This window comes from Callospermophilus lateralis, chromosome 18, assembly GCF_048772815.1.
Source record: "Callospermophilus lateralis isolate mCalLat2 chromosome 18, mCalLat2.hap1, whole genome shotgun sequence".
In the NCBI taxonomy this organism is placed as follows: Eukaryota; Metazoa; Chordata; class Mammalia; order Rodentia; family Sciuridae; genus Callospermophilus; species Callospermophilus lateralis.
The window spans coordinates 54,682,354-54,706,393 of NC_135322.1; the positions used below are offsets into that span (position 1 = coordinate 54,682,354).

The window sequence follows — 24,040 nt, forward strand, 5'->3', positions numbered from 1 at the left end:
ATATCCTTCCCCCTCCCTCACCAGCAGCAGAACTCACACAAAGGTGTGTGCACATGCATGCACACATACACACACATACACTCTGGCTCTCTCACTTTGGCCTGAGCCCCTGGAGGCTGTCAGCCTCTTATTTCTCCTGCTGTGCCACTTCTCTAAGGCAACAGCCCCTTCTCTGTGGCCCCCTATCCTTGGCCTCCCTCCTCTTTTAACCTGTCCAGAGGGTCCTGCGCCTCCACTCTGAATCTCCAGCCAGACTGGAAGCTCACTAACTATCCTGACTTTGCTTGGCTCCCTCTGCCTCCCGCCCTTTTTGAGTCAGGCCTAGCAGCAAGTGGATCAGCTGCCAGGGACTCGGGCTGATCCAGTCACTTTTTCACTGATTCAGGAATGTTCCTAGTGGAGAACAATGAAGAAATGGAATTGTTGGTGAACAGAGCGGCTTTTGTTTTAGATTTTTTTGGCATGCAGGGGGTCTGTCCAAGAGTTTGGCCTCATATATGTTGACTTTGGGTTCTTCCATGGATGTTGGCAGGGTCATCCCTGCCCCTCCCAGCCCTGGCTCTCTTATTCTGGCTCCTGGTCAGGTTTGCTCGGCTACATCTTCCAAAGAAATGGAACCAATCATTCATTCAATTTCACATCTCCCTCCCTTGCTGGAGGGAGCCCCAGTAAATTCCAGGCATTTAGATCAGAGTCTCATTGTATTAAATAATTAATGCGGGAATGCGTTATCAGTATTGGTAGTTTTCAAAGGAGTGAGAGGCAGCCTCTGGTCCCCAAGTAGCTTGGGGAGTCATCAGCCTCCCTGCAGGCCCAGCCCTCCTCCTTCCTCTGGCTCAGGCCTTGCCCTGGCTATACCCAGCCCCCATCCCACCTGCCTTCTAAGACATTTTTTAAGTGGGTTGTGAAGTCTCCACATCAGAGTTCAATGCTATTCTACATGCTTCTTTTTTTTTTTTTTTTTTTTTTTATAGCAGAGCCTCTCTTGTGTGCCCAGGGTTTGACACACAAAGATGGAAAGCTTCAAGCCAGCTGGCATGGTGGGGAGGCCAGGTCACAGTGAGCAGCCAAGGGGAGAGAGCCACACCCACTGACCTGAGCCTGCACTGGAGGGCAAGGAGGTGAGGGGCCCTGCCTACCCCTTCTAACAAATGATAAGAAGTGAGGTCTCACCTCCATCCTTCTGCAGGAATCTGTGAGAAGATGGAGAAATCCAAAACTAGTTTTCCCAGGGGGTGGTGGAGGGTGAGTTCCTCACTCTAGGACTCAGCCTGGGAAAAACGGTTGTTCCAGAAGCATTTGTCAGTACAGCTGGGGGCCTGCAGGCCAGCTGTGGGACCCAGCCCTCGCCAGCTGGGAAGCCGAGGCTGTGGGCAGCCGGGTTTCACCACTCTCAGCCTCCTTGCCCCTCAGCCTGCCCACACCAGCCTCCCTCTAGAGACCAGTGACAGCCTCTTCCCTCCATTCCTTGTCACAGGACTCTGGTGTCGCTTCTTCCAGAGACTCCTCACATTTACACTTCCTGCCAGCCTCCTGCTATGGCTCCAGAGCGCCCAGGCATCTTTCTCTCTCCCCCCACCACCCTGCTCTCTTTTTAATCTCAATGGTAGTGCACCACATATGCTTAGAGTAAACTGATTATTCAATAGTATCCCTTAAAATTCATATCCATCTGGAGCCTTGGAATGTGACCTCACTTGAAAAGTCTTTGCAGATGTCATTAGTTAAGGTGAGGCCATACTGGATTAGGGTGGACTCTAAATCCAATGACCAATGTCCTTATAAGAGGAAAAACATACAGAGAAAAGGGCACATGATGGCAGAGACAGAGATGGAGAGGTGCCCTGAGAGCCCAGGGATGGGAAGGAATGGCCCAGGATGGCAGGAGCTCCCAGAGGCAGGCAAGGGAGGATCCTCCCTGTAGCCTTCAGAGGAGCATGATCCTTCTGACACCTTGATTTCAGACTTCTAGCTTCCAAAATTGTGAGAGAGAAAATCTCTGCTGTTCAGAGCCACCCACAGCAGCGCTGGGAAGTGAACAGAACGCTGTTCCCACCTTGCTCTTCTCACCTCAGCTATCTTGAAAGCTGCGGCTTTGCCTCATTATTTTCTACCAGCTGCTGAGCTCTTCATCCTGTGCAGGGAGCCTTGTGAACATTTAGCACTTGCCATCTTTACTTTGTGCAGTCTGTGCTCCGTGACTGTCCTGGCTTTCCTGGTTTGGGCCTCCTTGGGTTCCTAGATAGAAGCATAATCCCTGGGTCGGGGAATAGGAGGTCCATTGGGTTCACTTAAATGTTTGAAGGCTGTTGAAAAGGAGCCCAGCACGGTTTGTGCTCTTACAAGCAATGTAGAAGCATTGCTTTCATGGGATGGCTTGTTTGTTTCTCATTGGCTTTATTTATGTTTTTCATGTTCCAAGTAAGTGTAAGTACATTGTCACAAGTGAAATGATACATGGGTGTCTCCTGCACAATACTTTTCTGTTAGAGTCTGTAAACAAGTCAGGATGGCGCCTGGCAAAATGCCAGAGGGAGTGGTTTTTGAAGTAACTCCACCGAGCCATTAAGTGTGGAGATTCCTTATTGGTTGACTGATGTATCTAGTCTATGCTAATTAAGATAAGCTGTGTGGAATGTATAAATACCACTCCTGTCCTACAATAAACAGCTCCCACTCCTGCTGTATCCATCTACACAAGCTGCTCGTCACCCCCCCCCCCCCCCCCGGGTTATCTTGCCCAGCCAGGCACTTTTCTTAATATAAGTAATACCCAGATTTGTGTCTCTTGTCTCTCCTCTTCTGTCCTGGCCTCTCCTTTACAGTACCACTGGGGTCACCAGCTGTCCTTCTATACCTCCCCTGCTCTCTTTCATGTATATGTGTGTGTGTGTGTGTGTGTGTGTGTGTGAGAGAGAGAGAGAGAGAGAGAGAGAGAGAGAGAAAGAGAGACTGGAATTTGAGCCCAGGGCTGCTTTACCACAGCTACATCCCCAGCCCTTTTTATTTTATTTTTTTATTTTGAGATAGAGTCTTGCTAAGTTGTTGAAGGTCTCTCTAAGTTGTTAAGGCTGGCCTTGAACTTGTGATCCCCCTGCCTCAGCCTCCTGAGTTGCTGGGATTGCAGGCATGCGCCACCATGCCCAGGTGTAGCTTTCTCTTTGCTCATGATAACACATGTGTGCTAACACATAAAGGGAAAGTTGGCATGCTTGTTCCAGTAAAATTGAATCACCAGATCCTGCCCCCACACTTCACAGTCAGTCCTGGGCATATTTGTAAGTCAGGACCATATAGACAAACATGCAGAGACTGGGGTTAGAGTGGGCGTACTAGGTTGTAGTTCCATCTCTCTGCTTCACATAAGCTCAAAACTGTGTCCCCTGTCCCTGTGGGCCATTAAAACCTAGATCTCAGCTGGGTGCTGTGATACATGCCTGTAATCCCAGTGACTCAGGAGGCTGAGGCAAGAGGATCACAAGTTCAAAGACAGCCTCAGCCCTGAGAAATTTAGCAAGACCCTTTCTCAAAATAAAAAATAAAAAGGGCTGAAGATGTGGCTCAGTGGTTGAATGGCCCCTGGGTCCAATCCCGGGTACAAAAAAAAAAAAAAAATCTTGGGCTGGGGTTGTGGCTCAGAGGTAGAGTGCTCACCTAGCATGCTTGAGGCACTGGGTTCAATACTCAGCACCACATAAATGTAAAATAAAGATAAAACAAAACAAAACCCTAGATCTCTGGGTTATCCAGGCAGGCAAAGGGACCTCAAGGTAGAACCATGGCCCCCTAGTCCAGCCATTCTGGTTCTTGATTTCTTTTATGCTTCTGGCCCTGGGACTTCTCTTATTTCCATGCAGCAAGTTAGCTGTGTGTGTATGTGTTCCCTCACACGATCATCTCAATAGACCCAGAAAAAGCATGTGACAAAATACAGCACCCCTTCATGTTCAAACCACTAGAAAAACTAGGGATAACAGGAACATATCACAACATCATTAAGGCTATCTACACTACGTCTCAGGCCAATGTCATTCTAAATGGAGAAAAGTTGAAGGCAAACCTAAAAACTGGAACAAAACAGGGATGCCCTCTTTCACCATTTCTATTTAACATAGTTCTTTAAACACTAGCCAGAGCAATTAGAAAAGAAACTAAAGGGATACACATAGGAAAAGAAGAACTCAAATTAGCGTTATTTGCTGATGATATGATTCTATACCTAGAAGACGCAAAAAGTTCCACCAGAAAACTTCTAGTATGAATAAATGAATTCAGCAATGTAGCAGGATATAAAATCAACACCCAAAAATCAAATGTACTTCTGTATATAAGTGACAAATCCTCAGAAAGAGAAACAAGGAAAACTACCCCATTTACAATAGCCTCAAAAAATAAAATACTTGGGAATCAACTTAATGAAAGAGGTGGAAGATCTAGATAATGAAAACTACAGAATCCTAAAGAAGGAAATCAAAGAAGACCTTAGAAGATGGAAAAATCTACCTTGCTCCTGGATAGGCAGAATTAATATTGTAAAAATGACCACACTACCACAAGCACTAGACAGATTTAATGCAATTCTGATCAAAATTAGAAATAGAAATAGAAATAGAAAAAGCAGTCATGAATAAGACACACACACACACACACACACACACACACACACATATATATATGAAACTGTATCCTAAATTTCTAAGGTGGCTTTGGAGTTTTTCTACCCAAATTATCCAATCTTCCATCTTCTGAAAAGGAATATCCCTTACATTGCTTTTTCCTTGTACTGACTCTTGGCCCTAATTATTTCATGTGCTCTTATTTCTGCAATTGAACTAGAACTCTGGGGTCATTCATAGGGCACAGCCCCACTGTGGACACAAAAGAGAGGTGGTTACTGGAAACTAGAAGAATGAGAGGAAAACAGCCTGGGCTCCCTGTCAGGAGCCATGTAGATGTGGCCACCTCATTTCACCTCATTTGGAGCTCAAAAAAGGTCATTAGGGCTGGGGATGTGGCTCAGTGGTAGAGCACTTGCCTAGCATGTGCAAGGCCCTGGGTCCAATTCCCAGAACCACAAAAAGAAAAGAGAGAGAGAGAGAGAAACCTCGACTGTGATGTTGGCAATTGTCCATAGGATGGAGCTGGGACTGCTTTGGCTGGAATAAAACAACTACAGGGGCAAACGGTAATAAGATTAATAGCAGGACTGGGGTTGTGGCTCAGTGGTAGAGTGCTTGCCTAGCATGCATGAGGCACTGGGTTCGATCCCCAGCACCTCATAAATAAACAAAATAAAGGTATTATGTCCATCTACAACTAAAAAAATTTTTAAAAAAAGAATAACAGCAAAGCTAACGTTAATGACTGTACATAACTAATATTAATGACTGTATGTCATTCGATCCCCCCCAACATGCGTATATACCAGTTCTAGGAATTCTCACCCCCATTTTGAAGATGAGAAAACCAAGGCTAAAAATGTTAGGTGACTTGCCCCAAGTCACACAGCAGCAGGTGGGCAAGCAAGTATTAAATCTAAGTTTCTCTAACCATGAAGCTCTTGCTGTTGACTACATTAGAGTGACAATCTGAAGGCAAGAGAAAAGGGTCACATTCCCCCAATCTGGCAATTTCTGCAGCTAAAAAGCCATATTGTGGCTCATGGTAGTGAGTTTGCCAAGCTTAATTGATCCCCAGCACCACAAAAATTAAAAAAAAAAAAAAAAACTGATTGTGAGGCCACAGGAGGAGGCGTGGCCTAGGGGAAGCCCTGAGGATGGGGGGTGACCTAAGCATCCAAGTTCGGCATCTGAACACAGAGACTGTGAGTCTGACCTTGAGCTGGTCAGGGCTGGGCCCCTCTGGCTGGAGCCCAGAGCCATTGGGCCTAGAGAAGAGCTATTCCACTTCACCACGGAGGGCTTTTCCTTCTTTATTTCCCGAGAGGCAGAGTCTGTGGCCTTTGCCCATTGGACTCCCCCAGTCCTCCTGATCGGGCTCATGCTGGTGCTGGGAGCTCAGTTTCCTCATCCTGTCAGCTGGGCAGCCAGTTGGTCAGGGCAGCCTTGGCTCTGCTGGCCATGAGAAGGCTCCTCACGGGTGAGGGAACACGGCCTCTAATCCCCACACCCCGCCCCACCTGGGGCTGTCGATGTGAGGTGCATGGGGGACAACTGGCATCTGTCTACCAAGGAACCAGCTCCTGAGGGGGGAAAACACAGAAGACAGGAGAATAGAGGGGAGGAACACTGAAGTAATACAGGATGATTCCAGAAGCTTCTGGACACAGTAGGATACCCTGTCCTCCTTTCCCTGCATCCCCTACTTCTCCTGCACCCTTCCTCTTTTTTGGAGGAGGTGCTGGGATGAAACCCAGGACCTCATGCCTACTGGCCCAGCTGTCTACCACTGAGCCACACCCTGAGCCCCAGCATTCCTCCTCTCTCCCAGTATCCTCCAGTTCTCCCAGCATTCCTCATCTCTCTCATTTTCCCTTTATCTTTGCCAGAATCTCCTCATTACTTCCAAAGGCTTTTTCCCAAGTCGGAGTCAAAAAGCAATCACCAACAGATTTTTACATTAACCAGTTACACTTCATTTTGTCAAGTGTAATGCATGACGGACTGTAAAATACAGCATTATTTTATGTGCCACTGAGAAAGACAAGGTAAACTGCTAAATAAATTATGATGCTATCAATCCGATTCAGAGAAGATATCAAAATGTGCAAGAGCAGGGTGCTTTAAAATTGGTAGAATATGGTCACACTAAGAGACCTGATGTGGATTTTGGGTCTTGCCTAAGGGTTACAAAAGGTTTCCACGTGCAGCATCTTGCTCTGTTAATGGCCCAGACTCTGGTGGATTCCTTTCTCTGCCCTGGTGGAAATCACAGGTTAGTTGGTGATCTTAAAGAAAGATTCAGAGAACCCCTACAGAGCAGTTCCAGACAGTCTCTATGGTGTGGATTATAAATGTGCTAGGTGTTCAGAGAAGGGATGGATTGAGGTTGGCCAAAGCGATCAAACAAGGCTTCATGGCAGGAAGAAGGGTAGGAATCTGTGCTGGGGCAGGGAGGGAAGGCAAGGATGGAGAATGGGGACAAGAGAAGACACTGGGGAGGGAGAAGTGTGGATAAAGTGAACAAGGAATAAAGATGAAGCCCACATGCCAGATGTTTGGAACAACAAAGAGAAGGTTCAGTTTGTTTGGAACAAAAAAGCTGTGTTCAGGAATTACAGGAATCTATGAGACAGGCAGGGCAAGGCCACAAACATCCTTGAAAGCCAGGCAGTTTATTTATTTTAATTAGGTATATATAACAGCACAATCTTCTTTCTTTCTTTTTTCTTTTCTTTTTCTTTTTTTTTTTTTTTTTTTTTTTTTTTTTTTTTTTGATACTGGGGATTAAACCCAGGAGGCTTTAACACTGGGTTACATCCCCAGACTTTTTTTTTTTTTTTAAGACAGGGTCTTACTAAATTACTTAGGGCTCCCAGTCTCTGAGACTGGCCTCAAACTTCCAATTCTCCTACCTCAGCCTCCTGAGTCTCTAGGATTACAGGTAAACTCCACAGCACCCAGCTGCCTGGCAGTTCTTGATGTGGCAGGAAGCAGGGAGCTAGTGCAGGTTCTTGAGTAGGAACTTGATCTGATAAACACTAATTTAGGGAACACTGATGTCCAAGAAGAGCTGGAGGCTAAGACATCACCTCTCCCTCCAAGATCTGCGACCAAAGAAGGTGATCTCCAAGGGGTCTCTAATGGAGGTTCACAAGTCTACAAAGGGCCTGGGGCAGTTCTATAAGGCAGTTCTAACCATGCTGAGATGAAGAAGGGTCCTGACCCTTTTAAGGACTTTTCCTTCAAGGTCTGGGCCACCCACTCTGGAAAAGGACAGCTGTATAAAGAACCATCTCCCTGACTCTGTAAAATGGGCATCACTTAACAGATGCAGGGGCTGAAACACTGCTTACATCTGTTTGATAGCCCCTTCTTTCAGGTTTGGTCCTACTTGGCCATTTGTAACAAAAATCGTAAAACTGCCTAAACCCTGTCAGGGGGTAACTCCACTTTAGGAGGTGGGCCACTAGGAAGTAATCAAGTCCAAAATGGCCCAAAACATTGCCACTTGGGAATGTAAGAGTCAAAGAACTACCCAAGAACCCCACAAGGGTGAAGGGATTCTGCTCACCAGGAAGGGTCAGTATCAAGCACTCAGCTGAGCTGTTTTATTCATTTAGAAACATGTTGAACTGGGGAGCAGCACCCCAACTGCATATGTGTCTGTATGTTGGGTGCTGCCGAAAGCAGTGTGTGGCACAAGCACAGGTTTGGCTTCAGAGCCCCACTTTCCTCATCTGAAATACGGGAATGAAATCTGCAGTCATTAGCCCTGGGCCTGGCCATGGTAGCTATAATTACTAGGTGCATGCCACACACAGACAATAATAGCCCACGCTCACTGCACCTGGACACAAATATTTTTGGCAAGGCCGGGTGATAGATGGACAGAGCCACCTAATGACAGCAGGGGCCACTGGCTCCAGTGTCTGGAGTGGAGACAGGAAATGGTACACCAGCGAGCCCAGTGCCATGTCTGGGAGAGCCACTTCCGGTGGGAAGAAGACCCAGGTGGGGAAAGCTGAGTGAGCCCCGATCTGCCACTCAGATGTTGGGGTGCAGCAACTTCCTTCCTCTCCTGACCGCAATCCCCTCTGGGCCTCTGGGAACAACTGGCCATGCCACTTCCCCAGGCAGTCTTGATATCAGGTGAATAAATTCTGCTATGGCCTAAATATTTGTACCCACCCGCCATTCCTCTGTTGAAATCCTAACCCACTAGGAGATGGTGTTAGGAAGCAGGGCGTTTTGGTGGTGATTAGGTCATGAGGGAGGAGCCCTCATGGATGGGATTCATGTCCTTGTAAAAGAAACCCAGAGAGCTCCCTCATCCCTTGTGCTATGTGAGCTTACAGAAGAAAGTCAGCTGTCTAGGAGGTGGGCCCTCCCCAGATACCAGATCTGCTGGAGGCTTGATCTTGCTCTTCTGGCCTTCATAACAATACATTTCTGTAATTCATTAACGCCCCCAGTCAATAGTATTTGGGTATGGCAGCTCGAACAGACTAAGACAAATCCAACTCCTATGGTCAGTCAGGCAAAGTTAGCCTCTCACCCAGAAGAACATCCAAGGTAACCAGAGAGGAAGCCAGGTACAGTGGTGCACACCTGTAATCCCAGCGACTCAGGGGGCTGAGGCAGGAGGATCGTGGGCTCAAAGCCAGCCTCAGCAACAGGGAGGCACTAAGCAACTCAGTTAGACCCTATCTCTAAATAAAATACAAAATAGGGCAGGGGATGTGGCTCAGTGGTTGAGGGTCCCTGAGTTAAAAAAAAAAAAAAATAGAAAGAAAGAAACCAGAGAGGAAACAAAAGGAAGGAATTAAAATGCAGCCAACTGTCAGGAGGGATTCCAGAGCCTGGAGTCCTTATTCTAATATGAATCTGCCCCTACCTGGATGAGCAGCCTCCTCCCATTCTTCCTCACCTCCACCCGTTTGCCTTGGCAAGAATCCCTTCCCTCCAGAGCTTGCTTTCTCTGCCTTGGCGGCATCCACCCCACACCCAGCTCTTGGCAGGACCAGCCCGTTCTGCCCAAGCTCCTGGAGAGTCCTCCCAGAGAGGGTCCTTTGGCCCATGATCCTCCCATGGGAACTATCATGGACTCATGCCGGGCAGAGTTCTTGTGAGAAGTAGATATGATAGTTGGTGACACCCACTGCAACAAATGTCAGCTTGGAAGAGCAACACTTCATTTTGTTCTCTGTCCCTTCTCCTTTGCCCAGCTCATAATAAATGCTCGTGATGCTTGTTGAATGAACAAGAAACAAGAATATAAGCTGAGTGCATTCACACAGTCTCCAGGAGGACCCACAAGAACCTGGCATCAGTGAATGTCTTTAGATAGATGTCAGTGGCGGCCTAGGGAACCGGCTATGCAGAGGAGGCTACTTTTCACTATAAGCCAAACTATGTTTTGAACGTTTTTTTACTGTGTTCATATATTATTATTTGAAATTAAAAACACAATGCCATTTACATTATCACCCTCAATTATTATATATTTAAATATAAATCTAGCAGGATACCTACAGTATCTAAGGAAAAACTATGCAACACAGGTTCAATGCAATTCCAATCAAAATCCCAGAAACTTATCTTTTGGATATCTGCAAACAAACTGATTCTGAGGTTTATGTGGAGGGTCAAAAGACCCAAAGAGCCAACACAACACTGAAGAAGAATAAAGTTGGAAGACTGGTGTTACCTGACTATAAGACTTCCTATCAGCTATAGCAATCAAGACAGTGAAGTTTCAGTGAAAGGACAAATAGATCAATGGAACACAGGGAGCCCAGAAATGGACCCAAATACAGCCGACTGAACTTTGACAAAGACAATTCAATGTAGAAAGGACAGTCTTTTTAATAAATAGTATGCTCAAACCACTGGACATCCACATGTAAAAAATTAAGCTAGACAGAGACCTTACACAAAAATTAATTCAAAATGGATCTTAGAGGATGTGAGGGTGATCTGGTTGCGAGATCTGTCACCCCATTGATTGCCAGTGTTGATTCGGCTGACCTGGCTGGCTAGGCAGGTGTGCCCTTTCTCCCTCACGTATGTCCCTCTCAAAGCTGCAAGTTCAGTCAAACTGGACGACCTTCTCTGATAGAGGAGGACCATGTGCTCCCCTGCTAGAACCTCCAAACAAGCTCTCAACATGGACCTTAGAGGCTGGGATTGTAGTATTTGCTAGAGCATTTGCCTAGCATTCCTGAGGCCCTGGGTTTAATTCCCAGCACTGCAAAAATTAAAAATTAAAAATAAAAAAGTCTTAGACCTAAATGTAAAACTATAAAATTTCCAGAAGATCATAGAGGAGAAAGTCCAGGTGATCTTGGACTTTCATATTAACAATGAGGGAAATTTTGTGCTAAGTGGAACTCCAGATGCTCAATTTTTATGAGGTTTTAGATACACTAAGGGCATAATCCATAAAAGAAAATTTAGGTTAGACTTTATTAAAATTAAAAAGTTCTTCTCTGAAAGACATTGCTGAGGAAATGAAGAGAAAATATTTGAAACAGATACATCAATAAAGTACTTGTATCTAAGATATACAGAGAACTCTTGAACTCAACAATAAGAAAACAAACCCCAATTAAAACAGACAACAGAGATGAACAGACACACCTCACCAGAAACATTGGGAGATGCTCATCAGACATCATTAGGGAAATGCAAATTAAAATTACACTGAGCTACCATGAAGCACCTCTTAGAATAGCTAAAGTCCAAAAACTGTTGCTAATAAGTGCTGGAAGGATGGCAGGACAGGGGAGCTCTCATTCTCTGCTGCGAGAATGGGCACTAGTAGAGACACTTTGAAAAAGCTTGTCAGTTTCCTGTACACTCTTCCCACACAACCCAGCAGTCTTGTTCCTAAGTACTTACCAGATGAAGCTGAAAACTTATGTCCACACAAAAGCTTACTCATGAATGTTTATAGCAACTTTATTCATAATCACCCCAAAGTAGAAGTCAGTTAGCAATGTTGGTCTGTAGTCCCAGCTACTTGGGGATGCTGGGATAGAGGAGCACTTGTGCCCAGAAGCATTTGAGCCCAGGAGCTTGAGGCCAGTGCAGGCAACATAGTGAGACCCCCATCTCAAAAACAGAAAACAAAAACAAAACAAAAAACAACAACAAAAAAATACTAGCAGCAACCAGTAACTAGATGAAGGGATAAATAAACTGTGATACAGCCATACAATGGAACATTACTCAACAATAAAAAGAAATAGGCTATTGAACCACTAAAAGACATATAGGAACATATATCTAAATGAAAGAAACCCATCTGAAAAGGCCACCTACTGTGTGAGTTCTGCTATGTGACATTCTGGAAAAGGCAAAACTAGGGAGACAGATAAAAGATCAGTGGTTGCAGGCGTGAGGAGGGCTGAACAGCTGGGACACAGGGGAGCCATAGGGCAGAGGAACAGTTCTGTGTGATACCTATCACTATACATTTATCAAAATCCATAGAACTGTACAACAGGAAAAGTGAAGCCCCAGCGGAAACTAAGGACTTTAAATTATTTAGATCATATTATGTGTTACTATTAGACCAAAGGTATGAGGACACAAATGCAACATGTGACGACACAAATGCAACATGTGACGACACAAATGCAACATGTGACGACGACACAAATGCAACATGTGACGACACAAATGCAACATGTGACGACACAAATGCAACATGTTAACAATGAGGGAGATTTTGTGCTGGGGTTGGGGCAGCTAAATGGAACTCTAGATGCTCAATTTTTCTGTAAATCTAATACTGTGCAATTGATTTTTTTAAATTTTAAATGTATTTTTGCAGCACTGGGGATGGAGACCTGGGCCTTGTACATACCCTATTGCTGAGCTGCAACCCAAGCCTTGATTATTTCTTAAAGAAGTTTTTCTATTATTTTTTAGTTTTTGGTGGACACATCATCTTTTTTTTTTTAATTTTATTTTTATGAGGTGCTGAGGATTGAACCCAGTGCCCCGTGCATGCCAGGCGAGCATGCTACTGCTTGAGCACATCCCTAGCCCTAAAGAAATTCTTAAAAAAGAGTTTTAAACATTAGCTGTTCAGCAAATGTTAGCAGGCAGATGGCTCAGGGTTCAAGTCCTCATGTGCCTAACATCCTCCTCCAGGGTGATACCCATGCTTTACGAGTCCAGGTTAAGGATTCCAGAGCTCTCACTGTAATTAGAGAATCAAAGCTCATTCGGCCTGCATGATTTCTACGGACAGAGAGGAGTGGCTCTCCTGTTCCCTCAGAAAGTGACACGGGGTGGACCAGGGAAGGGAGTGGGGATGAGGACAACCAGGTGGCCTTCTCTCCAGATAAGAAGCCCATGAAAGAAGTCTTCCTGCCTGTGGGAAGACAGTGGAAAGTACCTGGCCCTGGCCCAACCTCAGCTGGTCCAGCTGGCCTGCTGGCCTCTGCATCACCAGCGTCACTGAGGTCTGGGACATCCCCCCCAAGGAGATCATGGAGAGGGTTATGAAGCCTGCATCCCAGCACAGAAGTGGGAAGGAGCCTGGAGAGTAGGGGCTACCAAAGGACCACTACTGTGCCCCAGTGTGCCCCTTCCCACTGTGGGATCTGGGGGGAGTCCCTAAGAGACTTTTCTATCTATAAAATAGCACTACCAGAGCCCCCATCCAGGATGGGGATGCACAGGAGGAGTAGAAGAGAAAGCTTATATAAATGTGGCACCAGCAAGCTGTGAGGGACACTAATGTTACCATCATCAGACCCAGCAACTGATACAAGCCTCAAGGGGCAGAATGAGGTGAAGGAAAACTCTGGGGTCCTGAGCATGGCTTAACCTCCCAGAGCCTCTGTTTCCTCATCTGCAATGTGGACATAACAACAGCACTTCCTTAACTGGGCTCTGTGTGATCCCACAAGAGAGTGCTTGTCCAGGGCCCACGCTTCCAGGCACAGGTCAAGGATAGTTCCCCTGCACCTTAGCACCAAGCAACTGTCACCCAAGCTAACTGATGACATTCTAGATTAACTGCTGTCACTGCCGGGGCTTCCTTCACTGCAGCTATAAACATGGTAATAGTTCTGTCTCAGATTGGAGGCCAGAGGAGGCCACCATATCGTCCCCATTAGTGATGGCATTTACTGCCTGTTGGGCGCTAAGCTGGAGCTGGATCGACTGGGTCATGTGGACAAAGTCTTGGCATCCAGAGAGCTGGGTTAGAAAACACACAATTATCAAAAAGTCCAAATGAACTCAAAACCATAGGAAAGACTTGGAGTTCTGGGAGAAGTTTTTAAGGAGGGTCCCACTTAATGGAAGTAGAAGGGAGGCAATGAGTGACATGGCCTGGCTTCCAGTCAAGGCCGGTGGTATGCTCAGATCCTGGAGAACGAAACAAGTTGGGCCTGACTCTCAGAGGAGCAAGGCTGAGGTATGACATGTGATGCCAGCCAGAGGTGGGGCAGTGATGAGTCACTGGTCAGGGAGGCGTGGAAGCTAGAGCTGCACCTGGGAGAGTGTTGGTCCCTGGGCATGCACTGCCAGGAACAGGGGCGGAGCAGTCATCTTGGGGGAGTTGAGCAGGGAGACTTCTGCCCAGCATAGAGGGCTCCAGTGAGACTGCTTGGGTTTATCCCACCCACCACAAACTAGCTGTCCTTGGGCAGACACTTCAGTCCCAGCCTTGGCTCCTGGGTGTGAACAGCACCTGCTGTACACAGGTGAGGACTGAATCCAGCCTGTTCAGCATTTAACACAGTGAGTGGCCCAGTGTGAGTATGGGTGGCAGCAATTGTCATCACTGTTATGAGGAGAGGGCTGGGAGCAATTCTTCCTCCTCCCATCTGCCCCCTCCCTCTGAGCTGGGTCCCAACTTCACACACACCAGGACTGATCACATCAGAAAGGCACAGAGCCTGGGAAACCCCTGGTTCCACCCCTGCCTCAAACAGGAGTCTTCTCTGCATCTCGCCCAGCCTCTTCTTACATGCCTCCACTGAGAGAGGACTCACACTCTACGAGGCAGCCAGCTCCACATTCAGACAGCTCTGAAAAGTTCACTAGGCTGAGCCAAAATCTGCACCCTGTAAGCTGCCCCTTAGTGGAAGCAAGTTTCCTGCCAGGGACTTTCCAATGTCTGCAATCCACCCATCCCACAAATGCCAGGGATCTCCTGAGCTGGGCCCCTGCCACTGCTCCAGCAAGCCTCCCCTGAACCTCAGCCTCTCCCAGATGGAGCAATTCCTTCCACAGGGACACAGACACCCCTCCAACACCCAGGCCTGTTGCTGTCTCTTCAGCAATACCTGCTTGGGGGCAGAAAGCTTTGGATTTCCACAGCCCTCCTGCTAATAATAGTTCACAAGCAAGGCCTCACACAAGCCCCACAGAATCCCTGGGAGACATCTCTTTATTGTGGTTTTTAAAAAAAACCCACATAACATAAAATCTATCACATTAAACATTTTTCTGTGGCATTGAGAACATTCATACTGTTGTGCAATCATCACCACCATCATCTCCAGAACTATTTCATCTTGCAAAACAAACTCATACCCATTCTCCCCTCCTTCCACCATTCCACTTTCTATTTCTATGAATTTGATCACTCTGAGAAACTTAGGTAAGTGAGATCATGCAGTATTTGTCTTTTTGTGCCTGGTTCATTTCACTTAGCAGAATATCCTCAAGGTACATTCAGGTTGTAGCCTGTGACAGGATTTCCTTCCTTTTAAAGACTGAATTAAACTCTATCATATGGAGTTTGACTTGCACATTCTTCTGTGGATGATGAGTTGCTTCTACTTTTTGGCTATTTATGAATAATGAACATACATGTACAAATGTCTCATTTTCCTGGGACCTTGCTTTTAGTTCTTTTCAGTACACACCCAGAAGTGGGGCTGCTGCTGGATCATGTGGGGATTCTCTTTTTAATTTTTTGAGGAACAGCCGTGCTGCGTTCCTCAGGGCCTACAACTGATTTGCATTCACAATAGTGTGTGAGTTTCCAATTTCTCCATGTTCTCACCAACACTGATTTTCTGGTTTTGCTTTTGTTTGGATAGTAGCCATCCTGATAGATGCAAGGTAGTTTAGAAGATACCATTTTTATCCCCATTTTATGGCAGAGGACAGGGGACTAGTGAAGATTGGTGACTTGCCAAAGGTCCCATGGGCAGCAGATGGCAGGGCTGGGATTCAAGCTCAGGCCTGCCTATGACCTCCAACATTGAGCTTCTTGCAGGTCCCGGCCAAGGAGGAGCCAGTGATGCTGAAGGAGACTACCCCTGTGAGATGTAAGACTTCCCCCAGACCCTGTGTTCCCCCAACCTAGGCAACCCTGGAACCAGCACTTCAGGCCAGGCTTCCCTCTTGGACAGGCAGCTGCCAGATAGATCTTGGAGCATTGGTGAGAAAGCAAGGGGGCAACACGGATTTTAGAATCTGGTGGAGCCACTGAGGCCACCTAAGCAATGAGACACCTAGAGGTAGACCTGGCACACTCCATCCTGATCCACATCTCAACACTGTCATTTTCCATTTGCATGACCATGGGCAAACTAGGAGACTTCCCTGGACCTCAATCTCTTCATCTATGAAATGGGGGGGGGAGAATAAATGGAAGCTTGCAGGGAGTTGTATGTAAGCATTAAGTGAGTACTTGTCATACTGTACCAGGTTGAAGGGTGGACAGCAAACAGTGCCTGCCACCGCAGCCTTCTCCCATACCATCCATCCCTACCCCACACTGCTATCCACTCTGCCCTCCCCCTGGAGGGGTTAGCGGAGCCTTGAGATTAAGAAGTCAGCCTCTCAGGCGACTCCTTTAAGGAGTAACATATTTGAGGGCATTTGTTTTGGTTTTTGTTTGGTTTGCTACTAGAGATTGAATCTAGGGTTGCTTTATCACCAAGCTATATCCCCAGTCTTTTTAAAATTATGAGACAGGGTCTTGCTTAGTTGCTGAGGCTGGTCTTGAAATTGCAATCCTCCTGTTTTAGCTTCCAGAGTTGCTGAGATTATAGGCATGCCCACCATGCCCAGCCACTGTTCTGTTCTTCTTAGAAAAACAAATAAACAAAATAATAGTAATTCCTTTGGTGAAATTAATATAGGAACACAAATATATTTGCTGCCATATTATTTGTAATAATGATAACTTTGGCAGCACCTTGAATGTTCTCAAGAGGGACTCATTGATAAGCCTTACTTATTAATGGGATTATTAAGTTGTTAAAAAGAATGATGGAGATTTACACTTATTGGTATTCCATGACATACTGTTTTTTTTTTCCATGACATACTGTTGAGTAGGGAAATAAACAAATTAGAAAAGTCATACATAGATGACCCTATGTGTGTTTATATAGACAGACTCCTACTCCAGGGATGGCTTCCTGATCAGTAGCAGTAGCAAGCATCACCTAACAACCTGTTAGAAACAGATTTTGGGGCCCCACCCCAGTTCTTCAGAACCAGAACCTGTATTTCAACTCCCCAGTGATGATTCATGTACGCATTATACTTTAGAAGATGATAAAGTGGGGTGCTGTCTGGATAGTTGCCCCGTCAAATATCATTAGAAGTCGAGGACCTCTGCTGGGAAAGCAAGGATTTTTTTCTTATTCTCTTCTGAATTATTGGTATTTTTTATAATATTCACATAATAAAAACAATAAAGCTACAAAAATGCTTGCAAAGATATGAGACTAAAAACTCTAGAACTCCTAGAAGAAAGCAGGAGGAAAAGCTTCATGATTTTGGACATGGCCATTATTTCTCAGTATGACCCCAAAAACTCAGGCAGCAAAAGCAAAGGTCGATAAATGAGACTACATCAAAATATAAGTCTGTGCGGACAGGACGTGATCAACAGAATGAAAAGGTGACCTATAGGTAGGAGCAAATGCTTGCAAATTAGATAATGATAAGGAATTATCATTATCTAATATATAATAATTATGATTATCTAATATAGAACATTATATAGAACTCCTACAACTAAATAACCAAAAATCAAATAACCCAATAAAAACATGGCAAAGGACTTGAATAGACACTTTGCCAAAGATGATATACAAATGGATAACAAGTGTATGAAAATATTGTTGGTCATCAGGGAAACAACAACAAAAAAAAACCTCAATAAGATACCTCTTTGCACTCATATCAACAAGAACAGCAACTACTACTATTGTTACTAGAAAATAAGAAGACTTGATCAGGATGTAGAGTCATACGAATCATTGTGCATTGTATAGTGGTTCCTCAAAAAAATAAATAAATAAAAATAGAATTACCATGTGATCCAGCTAATTTACTTTGGGGTATATATTGAAAATAATTGAAAGCAGAGACTCAACATGATACCTGTACACTCACCTTATAAACATATTATTCACAATAGCCAAGAGATGGAAGCAACATAAGTGTTGACAGATGAATGGATAAGCAAAATATAATGTGTATATATAAGATGAAGTGTCATTCAACCTTAAAAAGTAAGGAGATCCTGACACATGATACAACATGAAGGAACATTGAAGATGCTCTACTAATTGAAATAAGACAGTCTCAAAATTATTGAGTGGGGTGCAGTGTACCCTCCTATAATCCCAGCTACTGAGGTGGGCTGCTGCAGGAGGATCCTAAGTTCCAGACTAATCATAATAATCTAGCAAGAGCCTGTCTCAAAATAAAATAAAAAGGGGTGGGGATACAGCTCAGTCGTAGAGCCCCCTGGGATTGATCCCAGTACTGTGGGGGGGGGGGGAAATGCTGTGATTTTGCTTACACAGTGAATCTAGAGCAGACAAAAATCATATAGATAGAAAGTAGATAACCAACAATAAAAATTAAAAAAAAAAGAAAGTAGAAAGATATTTACCAGGGGCCAGAGAGAGGAGAAAGGGGATTATTTAGTGGATATAGAGTTACAGTTTTGCAAGACCTGTTGCACAACAGTACACATGTACTTAACACAACTGAACTCAAATAATATTAAAATGGTAAGAAATGCTTGCAAAGAGATTTTAATGACATAAGAAAATTGGAAGATAAAGCAGGAAACACCAGTTCTTAGTCTGAAAGTGGACTTTCTCGTGCTGCCAGAGACAATGGGAAGCCCAGAAAGCTTTGAAACAGGGGCCTGATCTTTCCTAACAGTTGCCAGAGCTGGGTGTGTTTGGCACATACCTATAAACCCAGGAGGCCGAGGTAGGAGGACCACAATTTGAGGCCAGTCTAGGCAACTTAGCAAGATCCTATCTCAAAGTTTAAAAAGAAAAGTTGGGGTGTAGTTAATGGAATAGTGAATGCCTAGTAAGCTCACGTGTGAGCCCCTGGGTTCAGGGTTGGGGAGGAGCCAAGGCCAGGTCATATCATCCTCAATTCAAAGTCCTCTCTGGCTTCTCTTACTAAGATGAAAATCAAAATCCTAACCATGGCCTCCAGGACCTGGTATGTTCTTGCTCTGCCCTGACCACTTATCTACCATTCTCCTCTTTTTATCACTGCTTGGTTTCAGTCTCTCCAAACTTCAGCCTAAAAATTCTGGGAGGTCCACATCTTCTTGTCTTTTTAAATTCATCATCTAAACCTTTCTAACTGTAGCCAAGACTCAACACATACACATCTCTGGTCTGAAGAGGCTCAAGGGGCAGACTGGCTGGTCCTCCAGGCAGGGTCAGTGACCTTCCAGGCTGCCATGCATGGACACAGCTCTCCCTGCAGTCCCTGGGAAACTCAGGAGGTAGTTCTCAGGCCAACCTCAGCGCAGGTCTCAGAAGAAAGACACCACTCCACAATTGTGGGACATGATTCTCAAACACAAGCACAGAGGACAACCACAGCCTAGAACCCCCTTGGGACTGTCCCAGACCTGGAGATCATAGTTCTCCAATCTCCATGGAGTCTCTTTTAGGCTCAAAGGGACAGACTGCCTATTTCAGACAAGTGGTCTCTTCCTCCCAAGTCTGAGTCAGGGCAGCTACAGGACAGTATTGTACTAGGATCAGGGGCAGAGGATGGGAGTGGGGACAGCCTAATTGTCCTGAGCCCTAATCTGAGACTGTAGAAGAAATCCACATTCTCTGGTGGTGGTGACTGGGATCAGAGCCCCAGAAACCAGGGCCCCAAGTCCCCAGCTAGGCTTCCCTGCACTAGGCCTAACCTGAAGATTCCATTCTTGGCACTTAATTTTTCTGGGTGCCACCAAAGTCTCTGAGATGGAATAGAAGGCTGGGGGCATTCCAGACACCCAATATCATGCCCCTCTGAAATTGCCAGCACAGAATTTCAAATCTGCTTAAACCCTTAAGTCATTGAGATCAAGTTTAAATTCCCACTTGACCTTCCAGGCTCTTCACAGCTTGGTCCCAACTGACCATCTGATCTTATGCCAATGCCCCCTTTCCCTATACCCAGCTAACTCTGCAGTCCCCAGAGCTTCCCATCCCTCTCCAAATTCCACTTGGCTTTGGCACTTACTTTTCCCCTTCCTCTCAGTCCCTGCCTCACAGGCTACTCTTTGTCCTTCAGCTTAAGCCGTTTCCTGAGTGCCCAGACTGAAGTGATCATTGTCCCTGCTTTCTCAACACTATTTCAAGAGCAGGGAGGCTCTCTTATGCAGTTGTCACCTGGTTTCCAGCGCCCAGCCAGCCAGTCAGATTAATGTTTATTTACAGAGATAATGAACACATTACTTTTCTGTATATCTTTATGTTTAATTTGGCTACATTTTGCAAAGGTCTTGGACAGAACCTTAATCTTTCATAATAATGGGCCCCTAAGTGCCAGATGTTTACCTGTGCTGTCTCATGTAATACTATGGCACAAGTTTTCAGATTTCCATTTCAAGGATGAGGACACAAAGGTTCAGAGGGGGCCAATGACAGCCCACAGGTGGGGAGTGGTATTGTTAGGATTGGAATCCAGTCTCACTGGATCCAGAGCCTGAGTTCATTGTGCTGTGTGGCATTTGTGGCACCCAGAAACCTACCATAGTGGCAGCTGGGAGAGGAATAGACGGTGCACCCACAGACTTCCTGGGAATTCTTATTCTGTCCAAGCCTGAGTTGTAAGAAAGGTGGCTGAGAGCCAGGAAGGGTGGCATCCTCATCTCATAGCAGGAGTAGCTGAGAGCCTAGGATCCTTTGAAGGAGGAGGCCTGACTCTAATGCCCAGCCCCCCATCCTAGGGACACATGGCATTATAATCAAAAAGTTCTCTCACCGGATGCAGTGGCTCACACCTGTAATCCCCACCGCTTGGAAGGCTGAGATAGGAGGATCACGAATTCAAAGCCAGGCTTAGCAAAAGCAAGGCGCTAAGCAACTCTGTGAGACCCTGTCTCTAAATAAAATACAAAATAGGGGATGTGGCTCAGTGGTCAAGTACCCCCGAGTTCATTCCCTGGTACCAAATACATACACACACACACACACACAAACACACACACACACACACACACACACACACACACACACACATACATACACACACATATCTAAAGAGTGAGGAAACTTTTCATTCCAGGTACAATGGGGCTGAAGAAGAAGATGACTTGACTTTCTCCTGCCTAGCTTATAAAATGGCTCAGGGAGAGCTCCAGCTTGGAAGCACCCTCTGGAGTGCTTCCTGAGTAGCAGACATTATGCTTCACATACACTGTCTCTGTCTTCTGACATCCCTAAGAAGTTTTATAATCTGTACTTTACATATGAACTGAGACGCAATGAAGTTACTAGGTGAGAGTTCTCAGTCAGCCAACTACTGTATACAAACCAAGCTCTTAACAACTATACTAGACTGCTTCCATTCACCTTCCTTAAAAATCCCCAGAGAACACAAGTTCCCCACCAACCTCATCATGCCACCAGGGTCCTGGAAATTAGTAAATGAGTCCTATAATTCTTCTGAGTGAGCTGACCCCAATATACAAAATGTTTTTGCCCTTTGTCTCAAGTATTCATCCTGGATGGAGAATAAACTGCAGGAAGTGGGGTGGCGGGGGAAACCTCAGCAAAACTAAAAAGACCCAAAAAAGTTATTTTCACAGAGGTGTCCATAAAAGATGAATTATTAATTACAAAAACACCTGGAAGCAATCCACCTTCTTCATCAAGAGGCAAAGGCATCCTAGGATGGGTTGTTATTGTGGCAAATACCACATGGACCTTAAGTGTCATAGTTTCTGTGCATTTAAAACAAGTTCAAAGTGTAAAAGCAGAACACTTTGTTTTAATTTCAGAAACACTGTCTGGGGCTAGAGTTGTGGCTCAGTGGTGCAGCACTTGCCTGGCATGTGTGAGACCCTGCGCCACATATAAATAAATAAATAAAATAAAAGATCCATTGACAACAACAAAAAAATAATTAAAAAAAGAAACACTGAACGAGGAAGGCTTACTAATGCTATTTTTCCTTTCTTTTAAAGAATTTTACATCAATTAACTTTTGATAAGGTAATTCATGCAAGTGATAATTCATGCACATGATACATTAAGAGTCTAAAGATCCAAAACAATAAATACATAGTGGAGTAGCCCCCAGGAACCCAGAACAACCTTTTCGGAATGTGGGTTTGAAGACTGATAAAACTCAGAAGGGGTAACTTGTTTTATGGATTTGTGTATCTGCTTTTTCCTGCAAGGCTGTGAAGGCAAACGTTAAAAAACAAAACCCAGAGCAGACAATTCACACCATTTCTGAGATGTATTCTGGAGTTTCTTGGCTGGGACTGTTTTTGTCAATTCTAGTTCATGTTCCTCTTGCTGTGATGGGTGAAGAAGCAGCAGCAGCTAAATAATGAGGTTTAGCCAGTCATAAATAACAGAGAGAGCAATCCTATGAAAAAAACAAAACAACAACTCTGCTTCTTACCTGCTTGAGTGCCAGGCTGTGGTCTTCTAAGGCTTGCTTTCAGCTTTAAGGGGTTCTAAGTCCTGGAGCAGATGCCTAGGGACTGTGGGCAGTGGGCACCAGATGGGGAAAGCTGTGGCTGCCCCCAGCCCACAAACTAGGCTTCCCATCTGATGAGAAGGGCTGGGAATGCAAGCCACTGCAGCTCCAACTTCACTCTGGAAGTTGGAACTGGAGCCAAGCAAGGGTGGGGCAGGGCCACATGGCCCCAGCCTGCCTTGAAGTGCAGTGTAAGAGACTCAAACACAGAGGATCAGTCAGGGAACAGTTCTGACCAAGGGCAAGTATGGTGTGAGTCCCTAGAAATCAAACCATGACTTTCAGGCAGGTTGGAGTGTTTTAAGAGATCCCCTCCAGAACATGGGGATCTTGACAAAAAACTTATCCTTCTCAGTGACTCAGAAGGTTGAAGCAGGAGGCTTGCAAGTTCAAGACCAGCCTCAGCAATGTAGGCCCTAAGCAACTTAGCAAGACTCTGTCTAAAATAAAAAAAAATGAAAAGGGCTGGGGATGTAGCTCAGTCATTAAGAACCCTGGGTTCAATCCTCAGTACCAAAAACAAGAAAAACAAAACCAAAAAACCCCAAAACCTCATCACAAAACTGAATACAGCTGGTGATGCTGTAGTCACTGAAGCTTGTGCATATAGGGACATTAGTTCTAGAAAAGGCCTTTCTCTGATGCATAATACCACTGCTGAAGACAGAAAAATGACCAAGTCTACCAGTCTTCAGATAGGGACCTGAGTTTAGGGAGGTGGAAAATTCCACAGCTGGTTACTGAGTCTAACCCCAAAGCCTCAGACCCAGCCCTGTGGTTACTCCTGGAAAAAGAAGAGCCTCTCCCTCAGTCTATCTGCAAAGACATGGAAGTCTTGTTTTACCTGGATCACAGTGACTGGTCTGAGGGTGGCCCTCTCTAGCAGAGTGCTGTGGGTCTTCAGGGACAGCACCATAACCTTTCCAGAGTAGTTTTCAAAGCAAGTTCCCTGATTTTACTAGACTGTATTTGGAGTAGTTGGGGGTGGCCACCTCCCTCCCCTCAAGGCATCCTTCAGCTCTCCCACCACCGGACATCACAATGGATGCTGTTGTTCAAAGAAGTGATCTACCGAGGAGGGGAGTTTGCGGTGCTTCCCAGAATGTGAGCACAGAACCCTTCATTAAGGACCCCTTGTTAACATCTAGGATTCCACTGCATCTAGTCTGTGAGGGCTGGCCTGGATATGAGAGCAGGGCTTATTCTAAATGGGAATTGATTTGGCAGTTAAAGAAATGCTTCCTTAGTTGAACTGGAGAAAGCTGGATTCCCTGAACTTGCAATGTGCCCACACTGGAATGTACACAGCTACTGCCCCACCTCCACTCCCTATGAGTGGCTACCCTGGCTACACCCTCTGCAAGGCCATGCTGAGGAGCTCTGCTGAGGCTTGATTCACAGGCAGTCCCTGGGAGGCAGAGGGGGCAAAGATGATGGGGACACAGTCACAG

General features: G+C 45.5%; 1 protein-coding gene and 1 non-coding gene across 3 annotated transcripts in view; one reads left to right on the top strand and one right to left on the bottom strand.

The window, feature by feature from the left end:
• Il34 (interleukin 34) overlaps positions 1-22,665 on the bottom strand; it is a 62,770-nt gene extending 40,105 nt beyond the window's left edge. For both annotated transcript variants that reach the window (XM_076838472.2, XM_076838470.2), the window contains exon 1: positions 22,512-22,665. The gene's annotated coding sequence lies outside the window, so the exon portion shown is untranslated. The remainder of the gene's footprint in view (positions 1-22,511) is intronic.
• Positions 5,208-5,280, top strand: Trnaa-agc (transfer RNA alanine (anticodon AGC)). The gene has a single exon. It is a non-coding gene; the product is annotated as a tRNA-Ala (tRNA).
• Positions 22,666-24,040: the final 1,375 nt, after the last annotated feature.